Source organism: Microtus pennsylvanicus, chromosome 7, assembly GCF_037038515.1.
Source record: "Microtus pennsylvanicus isolate mMicPen1 chromosome 7, mMicPen1.hap1, whole genome shotgun sequence".
Classification (NCBI taxonomy): domain Eukaryota; kingdom Metazoa; phylum Chordata; class Mammalia; order Rodentia; family Cricetidae; genus Microtus; species Microtus pennsylvanicus.
In genome coordinates, this window is record NC_134585.1 from 3,890,260 (window position 1) to 3,913,285 (window position 23,026).

Sequence of the window (23,026 nt, forward strand, 5' to 3'; positions counted from 1 at the left end):
CTCCTTGGTGTGCTACAGAGGCCCGGAGGACACCAGCAGGCAAAGGTGCTCGCCATCCTCCTGACGACTGAGTTCCAACCCTGGAAGGAGAGCAACTTCCTCCTAAGTCATCTGACCTCCACATGTGTGCCACGTTGTCACACACACACACACACACACACACACACACACACACACACACACACTTCCCCACTCCTCACCCAGGCTGCTGGGATCCAAACCCCTAAACCCCCTTCATCTGCTGAGGCAGGAGCGCCCCACCCGGCCCCAGCAGAATAGCACCTCACTCTGCGTTCCCTATCTGATCCTCTCCCACCTGCTGCTCACGGTGACACCACCTGCTATGCTCTGGCTGGACTCAGGTCCCTGCCCTGTTGCACACTAGCCAAGAGCCTTCTGACTTACAATCTGACCAAGCCTGTGATGCACAGGAGCTCCCTGTGGCGTAAGTCACAATCCAGGCTCCTGCTTCCCCAAGCATGAAGTACTTTCCACACTAGACTTTCCTGTGTCTGACCTCACCCACGAGTGAAAGAGCAGGCGGCTCTCCTGCCTCGCTAATACTCCCCCTCCCCCGCTGCTCTGTCCCTGACAAAAGCTGGGATCCTGTGAGGGTCTCTGTAGCTTCTGCTTCTTTATCCTGGACATCAAGTGATGTCTCTCTGGGGGGCCCAGCAGTCAAGAGCGAAGGCAGCCCTTCCAGAGCACACAAGTTAGGTTCCCATCACCCACATGGCTGCTCATTACCATCTATAACTCCAGTCCCGAGGGTTCCAGCGCCCTCTTCTGGCCTCCTCAGGCAGTGCACATACATACATGGTGCACAGATAAATAGTGCAGGCAAAGCATCCATACTCGAAACAAAAAGTAAATCATAAGGGAAAAAAAGACAGACTAAAGCAGGCTTGTGTGGTGATCTTTTGTTTGTGCTTTAACAAGTAATTTTGCCTGAAGATCAGAGTGTGAGGCTAGCCACACTAGTTAGCCCTAGAGGCCAGGCCAGGCCATGGTGGCTCACACCTTTAATCCCAGCACTAGGGAGGTGGAGATGGGAAGGGATATGGCTGGGCAGAGAGGAGTATAAGACAAGAGGAGACAGGAGCTCAGATTCAGTCTGAGGTTTCGCAGAGAAGGCATTCAGTCTGAGGACTCCTAGAGACAGGATTGCTCATCCGGTCCGGGATTGGCTGGATGGCTGCTCTGCTTCTCTGATCTTTCAGCATTTACCCCTCTATGTGACTTGGGGTCTTTATTATTAAAACCAATTAGAATTTGTGCTACAGGCTTGGGACCGTGCTGGCAAGGGACTGGTCCCCAAGAGGTTCTTGGATGGGGAAGGGTGAAGCAGCCTGCAGGACCCGAGGGGAGGGGTTCCAAGTGAAGACAACAGTGGGTGATGGCGAGGGCACCCAGCATGGCCAGCACGGGGCAAAATGCACACGGAGCATGGATGCGGGTAGCAGAAAGAGGCTGGGGACAGGGACAGATCCTGCCAGTACGTGCTGCTGTGCCACTCTGACACCCAGGGATGTCTGCAGCCTCTTTGGGACCTCTGGGAGTTGAGGCTGCTTCATTCCCAAGCAATCCACCAGCCACGCGTGGCCCAAGGCTGTGACTGCAATTTAAAATGGCCTTCAATAAAACAGACAATAAAGTCACCCTGCAGGACAGGCAGAATCGTCACTTGAAGAGTCAGAGTCTGCCGTGGTGACAGCACAGCCACCGTGCGGTGATAGTGAAGGTGGCAATTCCTGCATCATCTGTTGCCGCCACACCTGCCAATCTGAGGATGGTTTCCTCTGAGCTAACTGAAACAGAGGGGTAATCTGGAAACTGATCTTTCCCTGACAGAGAACCTGGTGAGTGGAAGTCAGGAAAAAAGGTGCGAGCAGACCCAAAGCCTGGCAAGCCAGCCAGAAGCCTGGGTGACAGGGATGGTTGGTCCCCACACCTCAGAAGTCCATGTGACAGGGATGGTTGGTCCCCACACATCAGAAGAGAACCTGGCTTCCTATGATGGGGAGACCACAGGCCGCAGGTGCTGTGCTCAACCTTTTAAAGGAGAGCGAGTAGTGGGCACATTGTCTGGGAGATGAATAAACTGTTTACACTGATAATTTACTGTGAACAAGCCAGGTGAGTTTTCTGCAGCCACTTTCTGAAGGGAAACAAACACTGAATGCTTTCCTCTAAGGGCAGGAGTAGGGCTGCTCCCGCTCCTCCCACCTGCACACACCACTGGAAATGCTAGCCACAGCAATAACGCAGGCAAAGGAATAAAAGGCGTGCACATGGGAAATGGAGAAATAAAACTGTTTCATAGGCCACGTGATTATCTATAAAACAAGTAGACAGCCTACCTCTCTAAGAGCCCCACTCCGCGGCAGTGAGGGAAGTTACCAAGGTTATCGAAGGCAGGTTCACACACAGATCCACCCACGTCTGCGGGTGTTTGCAGACGGAGAATTCCAATATTATGTGCCTTTAATCCAGAGCTAAGGCGGCAGAGGCAGGCAGACCTGCGTCAAGGCCGGGTTTATACAGTGCCTTCCAGGCCATCCAGAGCTACACACAGTGACCCTGTTTTGTTTGTTTTGCTGGGGGTTTTTTTCTTTTGGTTTTTCAAGACAGGCTTTCTCTGTAACTTTGGAGCCTGTCCTGGAACTAGCTCTTGTAGACCAGGCTGGCCTCGAACTCTGCCAGTCTCTGCCTCCCGAGTGCTGGGATTAAAGGCGTGAGCCACCACTGCTCAACTCAGAGACCCTGTTTAACAGAACAGATGCTGATGTAAGAAATGAAAGACCCAGACAGAGAAACATAACGTGTTCCGGATTGGGAAGATCCAAACGGAGAGGCACAGTGCAGGTGTGCCAGAAAGGACTCAGGTGAGTGCGGACTCACCCCCTCCCAGCAGGTGTTCCTGCAGACTGTGGAGAAAGGGCAGGAGAAGAACAGCTCACACTTTGGCCAAAGGAGACGCTCCCTGAGAGTACTAAGTGCAGGCCTGTCATCTAGCACCCAGAGTGCTGAGGCAGGAGGATCACTGTAAGCTCAGGTCAGCTACAGAATGAAGCCTGTCTCAAAATTTTAGGCTGAAAAATTTAACTTGAATGATTGATAGTAACTGGTCCTGAGATTGAGTAAACCACTGGTAAAGCATAGCATATCAGCAAAGAGATAAACGGACCGACGGAGCAGAGTCAAGGCCAAAATAGACTCTCAAGTGCTGCCCTTGTCCTGACGGAGCAGAGGGAACTGACAGAGAAATTTCATCTTCCCAAAATAAGGCGTCGCAAACAAAGGTTAATCTCAGTTCATAGCCCATGTCTGACTCAGACTGGCTCGCAGTGAACACGCCGTCTAAAAGCTACAAAACTCAGGCCGGCAAAGTGGCTTAGTGGTAAAGGTGCTTGCTGCGGAGCTGCCAGCCTGAGTTCAGCTCCTGGGATCCGGGGGTGCGGGGAAAGGGAACCAACTCCCACAAGCTATCCTCCGACCTCCACACCCCTCCATGGTACACATATAAATAAAAAAAATGTAATTTTTAAGAACGTTAAATGCCTAGGCTGCTCACACACGGCTGGGAGGACTGGGCTGCCCCAGACTCTCTGGGGATAGCCTCCCAGTTTCTTTATCCTTTTCTCTTTCTCCTCTCCCCCCTCCTTCTCCCTCCCAGGGTTTCACTCTGTAGCCCTGGCTGGTCTGGAGTTCACTCTGTAGACCAGGCTGACTGTGAACTCGCACACCAGCCCCTGCCTCTGCCTGCTGGGACTACAGGGGTATGCCATCAGGGCCAGCACAGTGTTTCCTATAAAGCAGAGTGTACACCAGCAATCCCACTCCTGGTGTTGACCCTGGAGAAAAGAAAACACATTTTTTTTTTTGCATAGTTGGAAAAAAAAACCAAACTACAAAGCTGTGCGCAGCAGCTCAGCTCTGCCTGCCACCACACGCACGTGGAAACATCTCAAACAGCAAGCAGGCCCACACGTGCTGAGGATACTTCTCAGCCATCAAGAGGGACCGCCAACACATGCAGCAGCGTGCAGGAGTCTCGGGGGCATTGCTCCAGGTGACAGGAATCAGTCCCAAAAGGTCTCAAACTTCCCAGCCTCATTCCTGTTGCTTTCTGGGAAGGGCAACATTGTAGCTATTGAGAACAGATTGGTGCTGGCCAGGAATGAGAGCTGGGTGGGCGTTATAGCACAAGGGGACACCCTGGGCCAGCCTGAGAATTGTGGCACCCACTTCTGGGGACCTGACCATCTCCTGAAGATCACAGAGCCGCTACCCTGTACTCATTACAGAGGTGAGGAAACGGGCCGAGGAGCTACATGGCACACTGAGGATCATGGAGGAGCAAAGTTCTCACCCAGGATGACGGGTTCTGGGCACTCTTGCCCACTCTTGCCCACGCCTGAATCGCAGGAGCTCACCCAACCACGGTCCCCGTCACCCTGGAGTCATGACACCAGTGGCATTGGGGAAGGGGAGAGGATGCTGTGGACCAAGTCCTGCCCCGGAGTCCTTCGTGTGTTACCTGTGTGACCCTATCCCTCCCCGGTCCTGCTGGCTACAGGCTATCAGGCTGTCCCTTCCCATTCAGCTCACTGTCAAGGTCCCTAGATTTTTCAGGCTTTCTGCAGGCCACTGGTAGAGGCAGCCAGAGGGCGGTGGCGTTTATAATTTCCACTATGGTGGTCTGCAGCCCCAAGCAGGGCCCTAGAGCCTCCGTGTGTTAAATGCTGTCTGGGAAAAGGCGCCCCGTGCTCTGATGGCACTTTTAAAATTTAATCGCTGCCAAACAAGGTTACAGAGCAGAGGTGGGCAGGTGGCCCTGGGGGGCGGCTGTCACGGAGCCGGGGATGAGGTAGAGACTACAATACTGTCAGCTGCAAAGTGTACGCACCCTGGGCTGGTACCACCTGGCCAGGCCCCTACCTGCAGCTTCTCCCTCCCCCAGCCCTACCTCCCCATGCCAACCCCTCCTCCCCAACCCTGTAGGGCACAATCTCAGGTTAGACCCCAGGAAGGACGGTTGGACCAGAACATGACCGAGTTTAATTCTGAGATTGCTTCTTCACTGTGTGTGTGTGTGGTTTTTTAAGAGTTTCTCTGTAGCTTTGGAGCCTGCCCTGGAACTCGCTCAGTAGACCAGGTTGGCCTCCAACTCAGAGGTCTGCCTGCCTCTGCCTCCCGAGTGCTGGGATTAAAGGTGTGCACCACCGCCAGGCTATCCTTCACTGTTTCGAGATGGGGTCCCACTTGCAGCCCTGCCTAGCCTCAGGCTTGCAGCCGTTCTGCCTTCAAGTGCTGGGCTCGTACGTGTGCACTACCATGCCCCCAAAATCAGGGGAGATCTTTTTACAGCTTTTTCCTCCCTACCAAAATTTCTAATCCCTCTCTCCAGTTCAACAAGGAGCCACTTGTCCCCAGGGATGGGATTGAGAGGACCACGCAGGCAGTGGGCAGAGCTAGGCGTACTTCTCCCCTCATCTGGTTCTCACACATGTACCCCCCACACACACACACTTCAGTCGGCTTCTGGCTTCCGAAAAAGCAGGCGTCAGTTTCCATGTCCCTCAGAACTCTCGCCCCGTGCTTAGGTTTTCTTCCCGCCTCCCTCTCCCGTCCTTCCCTTCCCTCTTTTTCCCCTTTCCTCCCCCCTCTTGGCCCCTCTTCTCCCCCCCTCGTTCTTTGTCTCAGCTCAAGGCTCGAGGTCACATTCTAAACTGAATTTGCCCATTGTTTTCTGCCCTAGTTGGCGGTTTGAACCTGGAGAGTGGAGCCTAAAAATGAGGCAACAAAGTCTCACACAAAGCCAACTTCAGGCAGAGGGCAGACAATTTATATGCTGAGGGTTAAAAGTCACATGAGCACAGTGTCCAATCACAAGGGTAAACCACCTGCGTGTGGCGGGCAGTGCGTGGCAATAAACCTGTTTTCCCCTAGAGGCAGCTAAACAAAGAGCGGCCAGCTGCAAGGAATAATCTGGTCAGCTGCTCCCAACCGCTGCACCTGAGAGGGGCACGGACGAAACGAGGTGCCAAGACTCTTGTCTTGCTTTCTTAGGGTTTCTTCACAAGCACTCAGAATTCCCCTCACACCCATTGGTTCTTGGACAGTGTTCTGACAGCCCATTTCTCAGCAAAACACCCCAAAAAGTCATAAGCAATTCCCAGTGAACTCCCAGATCCCACTAATGTCCATTGAGCCCCTACTACGCGCCAGGTATGGCACTCGGGACAGCAGACACAGCAAAGGTGGTCTTTGTCCTTGAGCTGGCATTCTGACGTGAAGAAAAGACTAGGAGGCGAAATCAGGGGGATCGTGGGCAGCGTGACACACTGTGACGAGAATCCAGGGGTGCAGGGTGGGGTGGGGAGATGTCACAGGCCAAGGTTGACTGTCTTGGGTCAAATGGTCCCAGGAAGTGCCTCCTGAGGCTAAGAGGATGCTGCTGTATAGGGAGGGACTTTCAAATGAAGATCTGAGCATCCTGCGCAAAGATCTTGGGGTAGGAGGCCAGCTGGAAAAGCTGAAGCCCAGGCTCACTGGAGAGCCCCAGTGAAGGACTGAAGGGTAGAAGCCAAGGCTAGCATTGGATCCTTTTTTTTTTTTCGAGACAGGGTTTCTCTGTAGCTTTGGAGCCTGTCCTGAAACTCCCTTTGTAGACCAGGCTGGCCCTGAACTCACAGAGATCCGCCTGCCTCTGCCTCCCGAGTGCTGGGATCAAAGTTGTTTGATTTCACTGACAGCGTGGGAATTGAAGCACAGAGAGGTTCAGTAACTTGCCCAAGGCACACAGCTACTATCAACAGAGCTGGGACTTCACTCCAGGCAGCTGGGGGCAGTAGCACACCCTGCCCAGGAGCAGCCTCCCGCCCCCACTGCAGGAGGAGCCCAGGGGTGTGGGAGAGGCTGTGCGTGGCTGACTCAGGTATCTGAAGACTTGACAGGAGCTGGCCTGGGTGGTAGAGCTGAGGAAGGGGGTGGCTATCCAGTGGAAATTGCCTGGCAGGCTCTGCCTGCCCCACACTCTGAGAATGCAGGGATGAGAACCCCATTTCTCCTGCACGCTCGCTCGGTCATGTCCAATGTGTGGCCTCGATTGTCCACACACCAGTTTACCAGCAACACAGAGCCCTCTGAGGTTGCCAGCACCCTCCTAGCCTACCCAGCCCCAAACACACAATTTACTGGAGATGGCACCAGCTTCCTGCTGGTGGAGCAGGTCTGGGCACACTGCCCTCTGCTTTAGACCCTGATGCCAAGCGCAGGCCAGGAGTCAGGGTCCTGTGAGTCTCTGCTCGTGTTCAAATAACTTCTTTGAGCATCTCATGGGATTTAGGGTTTGAGGAATCTGTTTTTATTATTTTAGACATTCTTACGAAGTTGTTTTTTTTTTTTTTTTTGATTTTTCGAGACAGGGTTTCTCCGTAGCTTTTGGTTCCTGTCCTGGAACTAGCTCTTGTAGACCAGGCTGGCCTCGAACTCACAGAGATCCGCCTGCCTCTGCCTCCCGAGTGCTGGGATCAAAGGCGTGCACCACCACCGCCCGGCTAGCATTGGATCCTTTAACCCTGGCCTAAGCAGGGTCAACCCCAGGCCTGTTAGAAGACAGCTCTTGATTGTCTGGTGGGCCCAGACAGGGTCTTTGGTGTCGAGCCAACGGGCACCTCCACAGCCCTAGAAATGGCCTCAGCAGCTCCATAGCTGTAGGCGTGGGAAAGTTTCAGGGCCCAGGACAGTCTCTGGGTCTCTTTGATGGACATAGAACAAGATGGCAGTCCCTCCTGGAGACTAGCCCATCTGCTCATTTAACCCCAGTGCTGGCCAAACGAGTCCTCTGATGTCAGGGCCTCATCATTCTCCTGGTACGTGGCCTTCTGGGTCAGGAGCTGCAGATGGCCTTGGAGTCACCAGCACTGCCGCCCTGCTGTGCTCACCCCCACCCTCACCGAGGAGCAGCCAAGGCCTGCTGGGACCCCTTGAGTGTGGAAGAGAGGACTGTGGATACCAGTCTCCCCCTACTGCCCCCACCCTTCTAAGAAGAAGTCTGGGGGTGGCCACCTGGGTCCCCCACCATGGTGGTGCTAGCACACTCAACTTGAGCTCTTTGTCAAATGAAATCTAAACAGAGCTGCGTGCAACGTGTGCCACAAATCGGTCGCACTCCTCGAGGGCAGATGCCCTTGGCGTGTTCACACATGCACCGCATTCTTCTCCTAATGGGAGAGAGCAATTAGGAACACATCAGATAAGATGGGAACGATGCTGCTTCGGGGAATATAAAACAGAGACACACAGGCTTGCCAGAGACAGATCCCTCCTGCGTCGGGCGCAGCCCCGACTCTTCCGCTTCCCATCTGTGCCTGAGCTGCTGTTTATTCGTACAGATAACTGCTTGCAAGTAAATGAGGGGCTTTTCTCTTTTTCTTTTATTTATTTATTTTGCTTTCTTTCAAGACAGAGTTTCTCTGTGTAACAGCCCTAGCTGTTCTAGAACTAGCTCTCGCAGACCAGGCTAGCCTCAAACTCACAGACATCCACGTGCCTCTGCCTCCTGAGTGCTGGGATTAAAGGTGTGCGCCACCACCGCCCAGCTGGGGTTTTCATTTCTATCTACCCCTTCTTGCAATGCTTTCCAATCAAACACAGATTCAAGAGGGCTGGGGTTGTGGCTAAGTAGTAGTGGACCTGCTAGAATCTCCCAGGGAAAGGTTGGGGGTACAGCTCAGAGGTACAGCAGCTGCCTAGTGTCCCCCCCCAATGAGGGGCTGAGGGTGTGGCTCAGCATCCTTGGGGACCCTGGCTCACTCCCAGCACTGCTGAGAGAACAAAGGGAAGCCAGCCACAGTTACTCTTGAGCCTGAGGCCTTCCCACTGTCCCGCCTTGTGGCGTCCAGTTTGCTGAGCGCTGTGCCTTCCTCAGGCTGGGCTTGTCTCCAGCACAAGCCTCAATGATGAATTTGGGGCCAAATGTGTAGCTCAGAGCTGCACCCAGAGGGGCCAAGGGAAGCCCCATCTCACTCAGGGATGCCCCCTAAGGCCTGGGCCCAGCCTTTTCCTGGGGTTTCTTTCTGCCTCTCTGAAGACAAGGACAGCTAGAGAAATTACCCATGGGCATGCAGTGCGAAGCCTGCCTTCTGCAGAATCTCTTCCACTTCTCTTTGGCTCTGTTTGGATGCCTAGAATAACAGGGATCCCACTGCTGTGTGTGGTCCGTCGTCAGGTGACTGCCAGACATTTCTCCTCCCGGTATCTTTGTCCATAGGATAGCTCGTTGGGGTTGAGCATGCTGAGCTGGGGAGCTGGGTGAGATCGTGAGCTAGGCTGGAGGGTAGCTCGGTTTGCAGAGTGTTTGCCCACCATACGTGAAGCCCTGGGTTTGATCCCCACACGACATAAACCAGGCATAGTGGGGCAAACCCATAGTCCCTGCATCCGAGGTGGAGTTGGAGGCTCAGTTCAAGGTTACCTTCTTACTGTGTAGTAAGAACTCAAAGCCGGGACTGGAGAGTTGCTCAGTGGCTAAGAGCACTGGCTGCTATGCAGAGAATCCAGCACCCACATGGTAGTTCACAACCTTCAGTAACTCCACTTCCAGGGGACCTACTGCCACCTTCTGACCTCCATAGGCACCAGACATGCATGTGGCTCACACATAAATGCAGACAAAACGTTCAGACACATAAGACAAATAAATCTAAAAAATTTTAAATAGTCAAAAAAAAAAAAAACCCGATGTGCAAAGAACCCAGGTGCAGAGTTAGAATCCCCTTACATGTTCAATAGTGTGTATGCCCTGTCCCAGGTCCTGTGCCCAGCTCTGTTCCTGGCTCTGTCCCTGTCCCCAGTCCTGTCCCCAGCTCTGTCCTTCAAGGACTTGTTTCATGCCCACAGGGTTGAGGAGGAGGTAGGGTGCAGTGTGCCTTCACTGTCACAGCCGAGGGGAGCTTGTGTTCTTGGTACCTAAGAGAGGTTGCTGAGGAGGCAGAATTGGACCGAAGCCCTAAGGGCAGACAGGGATGGGACCCAGTGAGTTCCCCGGCTCCACATTCCTCATCCCTCCCACGCCCTGGAGCCTCCATCCATCTTCCCGCCTCCTTCCTGTCACAAAGCCTGGGGAGGAGGTGAGGGGATTAAGTCCCGGCTGGCCAGCACCCTGCTGAGGAGCAGGGACTTCATTACCTGCCTGCCCAGCTGTCTGCAGCCATCGATTGGCCCTGGCCCTGGTGACCTCCGATCAATGGATAGCATGTTATTTACTGAATTCTGTCCTGAGCAGGCTGCAAGGGAAGGGGCCTGGATGGAGCATCCAGAACCAGCTCTAAGGCCTTGATCTTAGGACAGAAGAGGAATGGATGTGAGTGGCTAAGTGAAGAGGGGGGAGAATAGCGGCAGCACTGGCCTGGTGTGCAGAGCCGTGGGACCTTGACTATGGTTGTATGGCCTCACAGTCCTCTAAAGGAAGCTGAAAGGGAGGGTGTCATGGCCACACAGGGCCTGTGGTAAATGGAGACGCCCTTGACTCTGCTGGGGGTCCCCCAAGACAGAGGGAGCAGCGCTCCTTCCGGAAGCTGAAGCTGGGCGGGAGTCGGGGGTGAGTGCCATCTCTGTGCTCCGCTTCCTAACTCAGGAACCCTCAGCCAACCCTCCGCCCGCCGGGCAGCCAACCCTCCGCCCGCCGGGCAGCCAGGGTGTCCCAAGGCCGTTCATGTCCTGACCGCTCATGGCCGAGGACGAAGCTGATGGACCACAGCCAAAACTTCCTACTTCCAGTGAACAGTTGCGGGGTGTGGTCTCCTCCAGCTCCCGGAAGACTGAGCCACGGTGCCCACAGTCTACACTGGCTGTCTTGTCCTTCTTCCCGCTCACTCTGCCCCACCCTCCTTTTGGGGGGTTCACCTCAGAAAGAGCAAGTCCTTCCTCAACTCAGGCTCTGCTCCAGGGAACCCCAAACTGTCGTGCATGCGACGCCACCCAACAGGAAGGCTGGAGCCATTACCTACAGAAATGATGTTGTCACCCATGCGAGGGCGCAAGCTGGCCATCCACCAACATTCTCAGTATTCACCTGTCCCCTCATGGTTGCCGCACAAGCCAGAAAGACCATCCTAGAGCTGGTCCCTTCCCCCACACACACCACGGGGAGATGTCCTGATGTCCTGCTGAGAACCAAGCCATGGTATCTGACCTTCCTAGGGAAGAGGGGGCGCAGAGTGTTTCCTAGGCATACTTAAGTGGCTTTCGGGGGAGTGGGGACTTTGAGAGACAGTTACAAAGATTATTGGGAGAGCACTCCCCTGCCCCAGTCTGCCCAGCCCCTTTGGAAGAAAGTGTGGCAAGGACACCTTATGCCCATGGGCCTGGTGATGAACCTGTCAGTCACTGGTGACCTGAGTGGTAAAGGCCTCTGAATGGGCACAGCTGAGCCCAGAATGGGGCTGGGTAGAGCAAGTGGGCAGGACGTGCACCGTCCCGTGGAGGTTTGGAGACCAGAGGAGCAGCCGATCTGACCGCTGAGGGGCCAGGCAGTGGTCAAGGCAGAGTATGGAGCCCCAACGGGCTACAAACCTGACCATACAAAGCCATCCTTAGACCAGTGGGGCCGGGCCGGTGTGAGGAGAGGCCGAGGGAAGAAGCTGGGGCAGGGGACTGGGGGAGGCTGGCCTAGACCTACAACAGAAACACAGGGCAATGTGGGGACAGAGGGGACATTGTCGTGTGCTCCTCGGGCAGCCGAGACACGGCAGGGATATTGGCTTGGAAAAGAAGCTAGGTTTGCACTGGGGTACAAGGTGCAGTTGGACAAGACGGTGTTGTGTGATTTCCAGCCCCAGCATGGTGGGTCAAACCAATATCAGAAACATCAGCACAGAGGGGCCCCAAGGGCAGAGTTCTCCAGAAGATTTCACCCACGCCACAAGGAGCAGGCAGAGGCTTGGGTGTTAACCACACTGGGGCCTCTAGACCTGACACATGGGGACATGGGTCCTGAATTTTGTCTACAGGAAGTGGCTTACCTTGTTGTTCAGGTGCTCATGGTCTTTGCCTCTTCTTCAGCTCCTGGGGGTCTCCCTGCTGTGTGGGGTCTCCCTGCTGTGTGGGGGTCTCCCTGACAGTCTTTCAGTCCCAATGATAGGGACAAGCTCCTGTCCACCATGTTCCCAGTATCACCAGCATGTCTCCTCAGGATGCTGCCTGACCATAAGCCCTCGCCTGCCTTTACCAGGCTATAGAACACCTGTTTTCTTCCTTCCCATGTGCCCAGACAACCAGTTCTTACACCCTGGCATGCCAGGACCCTTTGTGTCTTAAAACCCGGGTTGGGACTGTAACTGGGTGGACAGTGTCCTTGTATGACGCTCACAAAAGCCTGGGTCCCATGTCCATGCTCCTCATAAAGCTGGGTGTGGTGGCACACAGTCATTACAATGGGTCAGAAGTTCAAGGTCGCTTTGCTGCTGCTGTTGTTGTTTAACTAAAAAGAAAGTTTGAGACCAGCCTGGGATACCTGTGACCTTGTCCAAAAAAACAACACAAAAACAAAGAAACCTTATTGAGGTGGACATGGTAGCACAAACCTTTGAAGAACTCAGGAGGTAGAGGCAGGGGCATCTCTGTGAGTTGGAGGTTAGCCTGGTCTATAGCTAGGGCTACACAGTGAGACCCTGACTCAAAGATAAAAAGTATCAAAGACTCCCAAAGTATTGATTTGTATGGTTTCAGCAGTTCTTGATATATCAAAATAAAAACTAAGAAGCTTTTAAATATTTGATTCAAGGGACAGAAGAGATGGCGCAACAGTTAAGAACACTGGCGGCTCTTCCAGAGAACACAGGTTTGATTCCCAGCACCCGTCTGTACCTCAGGCCCCAGGGGATCTGGCGCCCTCTTCCGGCCTCTGTGGGCACTGCATGTACGTGGTGTACATACATGCAGACAAAACACATGAAATCAATTAAGAAAAGTTTAAAATATTCAATTAACTAACTCATTTAAGATAAAAATAATCACCTAAGTTCATATTAATAAAGTAATGTATTTTTGTGAAAGAATTATTTTAAAAGCAGGAGGGAGGAGGGTGATAATTAACCTCCATTATCAACTTGAGTGGATTTTGAGTCGCCTTGGAAACCTCTCTCACTTCTGAGGTTATCTTTGAGGGGGTTTCCAAAAGGGTTTAACTGAGGGGGGAAGACCCTCCCTGACTGGATGATGTCTCCGGTGTCTGGGACCCTGGACTTTGAAAAAAGAAAGAGAGTGACCTGAGGGCAGCATCCACCGCCTCCGTCCCGTGGGTGTGTGACAAGGCGCCCTCCATTCCTGCCGCCATGCCTTGCCATCGTGGTGGACTGCGTCCCCTCGTCCTGGAGCCAAACTGTAAGCCCCCTCCTTTAAGTTGCTCTGTCACCGCAGTGAGGAAAGTACCCACCAACGCGCGCCACCGCCAACGCGCGCGCCACCGCCAATGCGTGTCACATGGCTTTAAGCGCAGACAGCTGGATTCTTAGCTGCTTCTGCATCAACTCTCCGGTAATATGCTGTTTTGGGTGAAGGAGATTAAGAAACTCCGGCTGTGGGCCTTCCACTTCAAACCTTAACATATGGCAGAGCCTGGAGGGCTTACAGCCTAGCATCTTAGGAACGCAACCACACGCTCTGCACTTGGTGATATTAAAGTCCTAGCGCCGCTCCTGCAAGTGCACCCATGGTAACCACGCAAGCCTGGCCACTTGTGAGACCGGCTTTCAAGGCTGGAGAAGCCGGAAGGGCCCCTGCTTCTGAATTCTGATTATGGCCTGAAAACTCAAACTTTATCATTGGCAGTCAATCCTAACAGTGTTTACCTCAAAGGAACATACTTGTTTTTTTCTCTCAGGACTATGGGTGCCGAACATCCCAGACAGAACAGCTCTGATCTGTCTGTGGGGGTGTGGGGATGGGTGTGTTCACAGGCCACAGTCCACACGCAGAGGTCAGAGGACAGCTAACTACAGTTATTTCTGTTCCTCCACCATGCGGGCTCCAGAGATTGAACTCTGGTCATCAGGCTTGGCAGCAGGCACCCTTACTCCCCAAGCCTTCTCGCAGGCCCTGCCAGGCCCCACCCTGTGATAAGAGTGTCCCACAGAGAGTGCAATCTCTGCCTAGAGTTCTGCTTCCCTCCTCCTGTTCACTGGGGGCCTCCACATCACCCTGAGGGTTTTAGAATGTTAAAGGCTTGTACACCGGAGGAGGGGATTTAATCAGGTTTGGTTTTGGCTCAGTTCTCAGAGATGTCTTTTGTAGGGCTAACTGTCCTTTCTTCCTGGCCCGTGTGAGGTGGTGAGACAACGTGGCCTTCGGCCCTGGCTGGCGCCACCATGCCCTCATGCCTGCCTGCCTGCCTGCCTGTCTGTCTGTCTGCCTGCCTGCCTGTCTGCCTGCTGCCGCTATGTCCCCTGCCATGACAATAAGAGACTCCAAGCCTTTGGAACCATGAACCCCAAATAAACTCTTCTTTTTTTTTGGATTTTCGAGACAGGGTTTCTCTGTAGCTTTTGGTTCCTGTCCTGGAACTAGCTCTTGTAGACCAGGCTGGCCTCAAACTCACAGAGATCCGCCTGCCTCTGCCTCCTGAGTGCTGGGATTAAAGGTGTGCGCCACAAACTCTTTCTTCTTTAAGTCACCGTAGTCATGGTGTTTTTTCACAGTGATAGAAAAGTCAGACGCTTGCACTGGGGTCAGAGAGACAGAAACCCAAGAGGTTAAGAACATGGTAGGAACAGAACTGGGGTCCACTGAGTCTTGGACCCCAGAACTCGCAGATCACTGAGAAGCAGCCAGTGTTCCTGGCAGCAGGACTCACCCTGGCCCTGGTTCAGAGCTCCCATGACCTTGAGGGCCTGATAGCTCCTCCCCCACGCTCTTTCTCAGGCCCTTAGACCTTGGGAAAGGCTCTCCTCCGCTTTCCTCTGAGTGGGCTGGCCGCTGGGGCGGTGGGTGGTGGCACAGCTTCTGGACACGGTGCTCAAGCGTCCATCCCCCATTCTGTAACCAAGTCTCCTGCACGCCTGCCATGCAAGCCAGTGACCTCTGGCTTGCAAGCTGGCTGAGTGGCTGACAGAATCTGTTAGTACTGCCGATTCTCCTCCGTGTGCTAAGGCCCTTGAGGCCCAGCTCCTTCCCTCCCAGCATTGAAGGAAAGTAAATAACCACCAGGAACAGAGCCCACAGGTAAACAGCCTGGAGTTTGTTCTGAAATTTCTGTGCTCGCACCCCCAGGCTGCCACCAAGGACAGCAGAGTCCTCTGTGCACCCCTTTCTCCTTCTGACTCCCTGGTTCCAAAAGTCCACTGCCCACCACACCTAGAGCAGGTGGGACGGTCTTTGTGCCTGGGGTATAGGAAGTGGAAGTTTCTGAGGAGGGTGGGGCCACTGCCCAGAGAAGCAAGCAGCAGGCCTTGAGTTACACAGTGGGGACAGACCTGACTGGAACCAGCTGGAACTGGGAATCTTTTGTCAGGAGTGGTTCCAACAGGTGCTAAATTCTGATGTCACCTTGGTTCTTGTCTTTATTGCGTACTGTGTCTTGCAGGCCCCCTCTCTGCTGCTGAAGTCCCTCTACCCCAACCTCTGTGACCAGAGCCCGCTCTACAGTCTCTCCTGCCATCCCCTTGACCACCTCACTCTGAGGAGCCCCTGGGCCTCCTTTTCCTGCTCCGGTCCCTCCACAGCAAGCATTGAACTCACAACTTGTGCCACCTTGGCTGGTGCTGCCCAAGGTTCTGGGGGGCCGGGCAGAGCTAGGACCTGAGGGGTACAGTGCCGCTAGAGCACAGAATGCAGGAGAGACACAGGCACACTGCACTGTGAAAGAGGACCCCGTGTGTCCCCATGCATAACAATGCAATGACCACTTCCAGGCATGGTCATGCTGGTCTGTCCACAGACCCCAGACCTTTGCAGGGCTTTGAGTGACATAGGCCTGGAGTCAGGCCCCCGCGGAGCTGTGTGGTCAGGACTGGCTAATACCTCTGAGCCTCAGTTTCTTCATCTATGAGACAAGGGGGAGGGGAGGCCACACCGTGATGAGATTCCACAAGGCCGTGACTGTAGAGTCGGGAGGCTGCAGGTCCAGAGCCTAATTCCATTTTATTTTGTGCTGTTACTCGCGTCCTTTATAGCCACACTGGGACGTGGTGTTTAGGGTGCGCTGGCCCTGCGCTCCAGGGCACACTCATCTTAGCTTCCAGAACAAGCTGCCCCTTTCTCCCTTTGAGCGGAGAGTGGGTTTTCTGCATCAGCAGACACCGGGAACTTGTAAGGATACTTGTCACCAAGCAAGTACCCAGAAGGTAGACGTTCTGGGTAACAGTGATTAGTGGCTGTTACCAGTCCCAAATCCCAGGGAGTTTTGAGGGATGGTTTTTCAGAAAACTCCCAAATCCAACCACCTCTGGACCCCAGGACATGAGCGACTGGCAAACCTCAGGCTCCTGTGGCTTGTCTGGGGTGCGGGGACCAGACTGGAAATGTGACGGCTTGGATCGGAGTTGTAAGTCAGGGGTGGGGAATGACAGAATCTGACAGCCAAAGGGAGTCCAGTCTAAGAGGATTAAGACATGGAGTGTCGAGTTGTGATGTCACCACGAGGGTCAGAGCCCACATGTCACCTGCCGTGGACCAGATAAGCCCTTGTCACCACATTCCCAGGCAGCAGAGTCCAGCAGGTGGAGGGGGTTGTTTGGAGACAGAGATGACACCTTGGAGCCAGGACATAAATACAGGCAGGGACCAGGCCAACCCCGAGATCCCCATCCTGGGAGCCCATCATAGATGGGCAGCTCTGTCTTGGGCTAGAGAGACTCTGCACTTAGTGTTCATAGCTTAGTCCCCGCAGTGTGGACCAGAGAGCTGGGTGACGAAGCTATGGTGGGACTGGCCTGACCCCCACAGATGTTTCAGTCACTGTTAATGCGGATGACCGCCATGTAGCATAGACACTCTGCGCTAACCAGCAATTCTTCCATGGCACTACCAGCCACCAGAGGGGAACAGAAAGCAGAAGTCCTCATCAAGACATATCCATTTATGTTGAACCTTTTAAAAATATTATACTTGATTTATTTAGAGTGCGAGTGTGTGCATCGATGCTCACGCCATCATACGCTGTGTTGAGAATGTGGAAGTCAGAAAACAGTTTGTGAAAGTTGGTTCTCTTCTTCCGCGTGCACAAAAGTTGGTTCTCCTTCCTAGGGAATGGACTCCATCATCAGACTTGATGCAGGCAGTGACGCAGGCTCCGGGTTCAGTGAGAGATCCAGACTCAAGAGGCCACGTGGAGCTGTTGAGGTGGCTCAGTGGCTAAAGGCACTTTGTGGGGATCTCAAAGAAAATGGCCCCCAAAGGGAGAGGCACCATCAGGAAGTGTGGTCTTGTTGGAGGAAGTGTGTCACTGTGGAGGCGGGCTTTGAGGTCCCATAAACACTCAAGATACCACCCAGTGTCTCAGATCACTTCCTGTTACCTACAAGATGTAGACTTCTCAGCTACCTCTCCAGCACCTTGTCTGCCTGCACACTGCCATGTTCCACCATGATGATAATAAACCAAACCTCAATCCAACCCAATTAATTCTCCTTTATAAGAGTTGCCATGGTCATGGTATCTCTTCACAGCAATAGAAACCCTAAGACACCCTTGCTGCCAAGCCTAACCTCCCTGACTTCAGTCCCAGAACCTAGGTGGTGAAAAGGGAGAACTGACTCCCACGAGCTGTCTTCCTACCCCTGCGTGTGCCCCGTGCATGAACGAATGTGCACATGTACACACGCAGGCGCTCACAGGCACGCACGCACACACACACACACACACACACTCACGCGCGCACACTCAGGATGCACGGGGACAATTCCTTAGCAAGTGGCATGAAAAGAATTTCTAGAGTGTAGATAGTGCTCCAATCTTGGTTGAGGTTGGATTGTACAGATGTGTCACCTTCCAGAGCTCCCAGAGCGATCCACATTTCCCTTGCACACACACACACAGGGACCATCAGCAAATACTAAGTCCCGTTACCAATGTCATGCTGATGTTTGGGGCTCACTGCGAACTTCATCAGAAGTCAGACTGGGGCAGCCTCATGGGCCAGAGGACGGCTTCTCTGTCCAGCTCTCCTCACTTTCTGTGACGTGTGAAATTTTGCATGGTTAAACGAGATTGGGAAATACCTGTTTCCCTATCTCCCTTCTGTCTCTCTCCCATCTCCCTGTCTACCTGTCTCCCCAGTGTCTCCATCTTCCTCCCAGCCTTTGGTGTCCCATTGTCAGGTGCCACGGTTAAAACAGTACAGAGGCCATCTTTGTCTTACAGCATCCTGTGCTTTGTGCATTACTTGTTCCTCCGCTGAGTGAGCCCTGGGCTGTAGTCCCAGGCTGTGGCAGTGGGGCTGCCTCAGTCTCTGAGTGAAGGCTGGCCCTCTGCCTCTGCCCTTTCTCCCCCACGAGCAGGAACGGGTCTGCAAGAGTTTGACTCCCAAACATCCCCGCGGTGCATGTGTTAAGGTGCGATCTCCAGCTGGTGCTGCTGGCTGGGGGAAGCAGTGGGAAGAAGTTGGGAGAGATGTCCTTGAGGGGGAGGTTGGAACCAAGGTCCTTCCTCCTCTTCTCTGCTTCCTGCCAGCCATAAAGTGAGCAGCTTCCTCTTTCGCAAGTTCCCATCGTGCCCTGCTGCTCTGCCACAGACCCCAGTTGGACCCCAGACTTTGAACTGAAACCTTCCAAACTGTGAACCTGGACGAATCAAGTCTTGCCTCTTTCTACTCTGATGGTCTCAGGGATACTGCTGCCCACACTCAAGACAACATTTCCACTCAGCTCGTCCTGCGGGAACACCCTCGCAGACACGCCCGGAGGCGCACTCACCAGTGGCCTAATGACTCTAAATCCAGTCACGCTGACCGTGAAGACAAGCCGTTGCAGAGTACCCTGCCCCATCTGTGTTGCCTGAGTTCTGCTCTCATCCTACGCCTCCTTTCTAGGTGGCTCTTGGGGTGACCCACTCACCACAAAGAGGGTGCTGAGACACTGCTGGGGTCCTGGTGATGGCTTGAAGGATGAACTGGACCCTTAAAGGAGGGGATGGGACCAGCATTGGAGGCTGGGAAGCAGCTAGGAGTTGAAGGAGCAGCAACTGAGGATGTGGACCCATTTTTATTACCTTTAATAAAATCTCCAACTCTGCTTCAAACAGGATATGCCTGGAATTCTTTTCTTCATCAAAGCCATGAACCCTGATTTTCCTGAATTGAGGCCCCAAATAAGATTAAAGGAACCCCTTAGGCCTCAAATAGGATTAAAGGAACCCCTTAGGCTAGTGAGGGCATTGGCGGAGTTGGCCACAGAGAGCCGTGGAGACAGGGCAGCACACGGCCTGGAAGCGCTCCCCACATCAGTGTCTTGGCAAGCACTCAGCACACACCAGCTGTGTGGGAAGGGACCAAGGGCACAGTGATGCCAAAGCCTCACTCCTGCGGTCTGTGAGGGAGACAGACACACAGAAATAAAAGCCAGATGAGTGACATTTTTCCTATGCTTGCTTAGGTAACCAGAGCTCAGGAGTTGGGGAGTGCATTCTGTCTTAGAAGGGACAGCCAGAGGGTCTTAGGCTACAAGAAAGTCAGGGAGAGCCAGGAGTGTCCCCACTTTCCCTCTCTTTCAGCTCCCTCCCAGCACCATGGAAGAAGTATTCTGTCGGATCAGGTCCAAGGCTCCTCTTGCAGACGCCCAATTTACACACACACACACGCCATACCAGACACTTTTCTGCTTAGCAGGTAACCAGGACCCCAGACCACCACTGCATTCCATAACCAAGTACCCAAATGCTGACCTCCAAACCAAACAATGCCATACTTGCCTGAGCTTGGAACTGAGGTTGGGGTTGCCATCAGAAGGTGTGGTGGGGAGGGCCTTGCTCACCCTCTGCCCTGGAGCTGGCCAATGGGGGCCCTGCAGAGAACTTGCAGTGTGAGCGTCCCAGGAATACCCAGGGGTCCTAAGGTGCCCAGGCCTCCAGCAGAGTCAGGCTGCTGCGTCGGGTGCCTCCATTTCTGAGTGCCTGTCACCCAGGTGCCCGTGGTGCCGATGACCTGGTTAGTGTGAGAATTAAATGAGATGAGATCGGCAAGGTGCTTAGCCCCTGACAAGTGCCACCCGAGTGTTTTTAAATAAAAAGGGAAGTGCTTAGTAAAGTGTATTTTAGAATCACTGTCGTCCGTGTAATTGTGTTTAAAATGTTCCCTCGGAAAGGGCCTGCCCCCTTTAAGAATGACTGAGAAGAAACCGCTTCTGTCAGCACAAAGCCGAAGACTAGGAGACAAGGCTGGAGAGGCCGAGGATTTAATGAGCCCAGCCAGGAAGCCTGAGCAGGTGGCCCTAATTGGGGGCACCAGCGGGACTGTCCCATCTCACCCCACCCCAGGCCTGGCCCTCCCAGGCTGAGGAAGCCTTGGGGTCAGCCTTGGAATGCTGGCATCTGGTATGAACAAGGTCAGACTGCAAACGAGGCGGAGAGAAGCCGGGCTGCCGTGAGCAAGGCAGGGTGAGTGACAGCAGGAGCAGTTTGAAGTCAGCAGGCAGCTAGCAAGCACAGGCTCACACCTGTCAAACCCAGGCTCGGCAGGCACAGGCAGGAAGGAATCATGGGAGTTGGAGGCGTGGGCTACATAATGAACTCTAGACTAACTTGGGCTACCCAGAAAGAAACTGTCTCCAAAAAATCCAAAAAGAAATGAGGGGGTGGGGTGGGGCATGGGGCGATGGCTCAGTGGGTAAAGAGTCGGTGGACACCCATCCCCAGGTCCCCTGGGATGGGGGAAAGAACTCTGCATGCTAGCCTCTGCCCTCCACATTTGTGCTGTTGCAGGAACACACCCAAACCCACCACAAACACAAAATAAAGAAAATGATTTAAAATTTTTATAAATGATAGTTATGGTAGTGCATGTCCAAAATTCCAAGGCCAACTTGATTGACTGAATGAGATTCAGTCACAAACAAAACAGGAGGGAGGGAGGGAGGGAGGGAGGGAGGGAGGGAGGGAGGGAGGGAGGGAGGGAAGAGGGCTAGACTGTCCTGGACCAGAAGAGTCAGTATTGCTAGGGTGTCGGATTTCTCTAAAAGGATCTGTAGCCAGGTCTGGTAAGCAAGTCTGTGACCCTGTCACTCTGGGAGCCGAGGCAAGTGAGACACTTCCAGGTCCACCAGTGCTAAGTAGTGAGAGCCTGAGCCACAAAAACCTAAACAGGAAGATAAAAATGTCTGGATGCCAGCAGTACTCTGTGGAGACGGAGCAGCCTGCTTTGACGTCAGGGCTGCGTGCGGGGGGGGGGGGGGGGCAAAGCGAGGGCTTAGCATGGGGGGAGTCAGGACTACATGGGGGGGAAGGTGGGAGCGAGTGCTTAGCATGGGGCAGGAGAGTCAGGACTGCATACTCAAACACTCCTGAAAGTGGAAAGTACCTAAGAGCCAAGACAACCACAGAAAGGCTAGCAAGATGGCTGGACCAGCAGAGCCCTGGGTTCCATTCCCAGCATCACAGAAATTTGGGTGGAGGTGCAGGCCTGTCATCCCAGACTCGGGAGGTGGAACTGGGAGAATCAGAAGTCCTCAATTCATGGGCTGCATAGGGAGTTTGAAGCCAGCCTAAGACCCCGTCAATAAATAAATCCCTCAGCCTGTGTTCCTCTTCCATTTCTGGAATACTCCTAATGCTTTCACACCCTACTGACTAGCCCCCCTTTCCAGCGTCTTTCTGACCACCATAACACCACAGACCAGAGCCTCTTCCCCTCCAAATCCCGACTGGTACGTCCCAGGTCCTGAAACAGTGGGTGGCCCTCACTGGGGCCACAGTAGCAGGTGGTATGGAAGGGCCCCGGAGGCCTGCTATGGCCGGCTCATCCCTGACAGCTGGCCCAGGGCTCTCTTATCAGGGACTTCAGTCTGGGGGCTGCTGCTAGGGGCCCACACTGAGAATCTGCAGATACCCAGTAGGGGACTCCCAGTGTGGAGGTGGGGGAGTCACTGACTCGCATGGAAGGGGTTTATATAAAGTGAGTCTCCCCAAAGAAGCCAGAGCTAAAGTATGGATCTCTGCCAATCTGAGGGGCCTCCCAGCCACCTCCAGCCCTACAAGGAGGTGGATTTTGGTTAGGGAGCCCAGGTACAAAGATGTCGCCCTAGGCCTTAGCCACAAAAGCAGAGTGGGAATTTGAACCCAGGTAATGTGGGCCCTCTTCAAATACAATGGTCAAGTATACACGCACCAGCTGAGCATGCGCAGACACCTACCTATGTGTCCACCTGCCTCGGGATCCTTGAGGTTCGGGGGCTCTTGGAAGAGGATGCATGAGGTCTGTAGATGAGCCAAGCCACGGGTGCGGACAAGGGTCACTCTGCGAGGGGGGGGGGATTGGGTCCTCTCCTGATTGAACCCCGCCCCGAAGGGGCTGCAGTGGGTTTGGGAGAGCAGCGTTGCGGTCTCCATAGCTACGTGCAAGGGTGGTGGGCGCATCTGTGGATTGATCCAGCTCAGTCAGATTCAATCCCGAGCGAAAATGGATTTTTTAATGCGTCTATTAGCTGCTTTGAAAACGCAAATTGAGTTCAAGAGAGACAGACTCCACCATCAGAAAACAATTTGGCGTCGGAAGGCCCAATGGCCAAGACACCCAGCACGGGCAACGCCCCTGCAAGCCTGCAAGTCGCCTTGTGAGGGAGCAAGGACGGTCATTAGGCCACACTGCCGGCCCCCCAGTCCTGGGGGTTGTTGTAGCTGCGTCGTGGACAGTCTGCTGCAGAAATGAGCCAACTTCCCACCAGAAGAAAGCAGGTTTCTGGGACAGTTCTGGAAGGCGTCCTGGAGTTGGCAGTGCCTGAAAGCCTTTGGGAAATGAGCCCAGCAAGCCCTTCCCCACTCCTTCAGTTTGCAGAAGGCGGCCTCTTCGGCTGTAGTCTCACAGCCCATGTGCAGC

At 53.9% G+C, this 23,026-nt stretch overlaps 1 long non-coding RNA gene across 1 annotated transcript; it reads right to left on the bottom strand.

The window, feature by feature from the left end:
- Positions 1-21,155: 21,155 nt before the first annotated feature.
- Positions 21,156-22,440, bottom strand: LOC142853966 (uncharacterized). Its single transcript, XR_012911290.1, has 3 exons — positions 22,344-22,440; positions 21,512-21,640; positions 21,156-21,289 (listed from the first exon to the last, which is right to left on the bottom strand). It is a non-coding gene; the product is annotated as an uncharacterized LOC142853966 (long non-coding RNA).
- Positions 22,441-23,026: the final 586 nt, after the last annotated feature.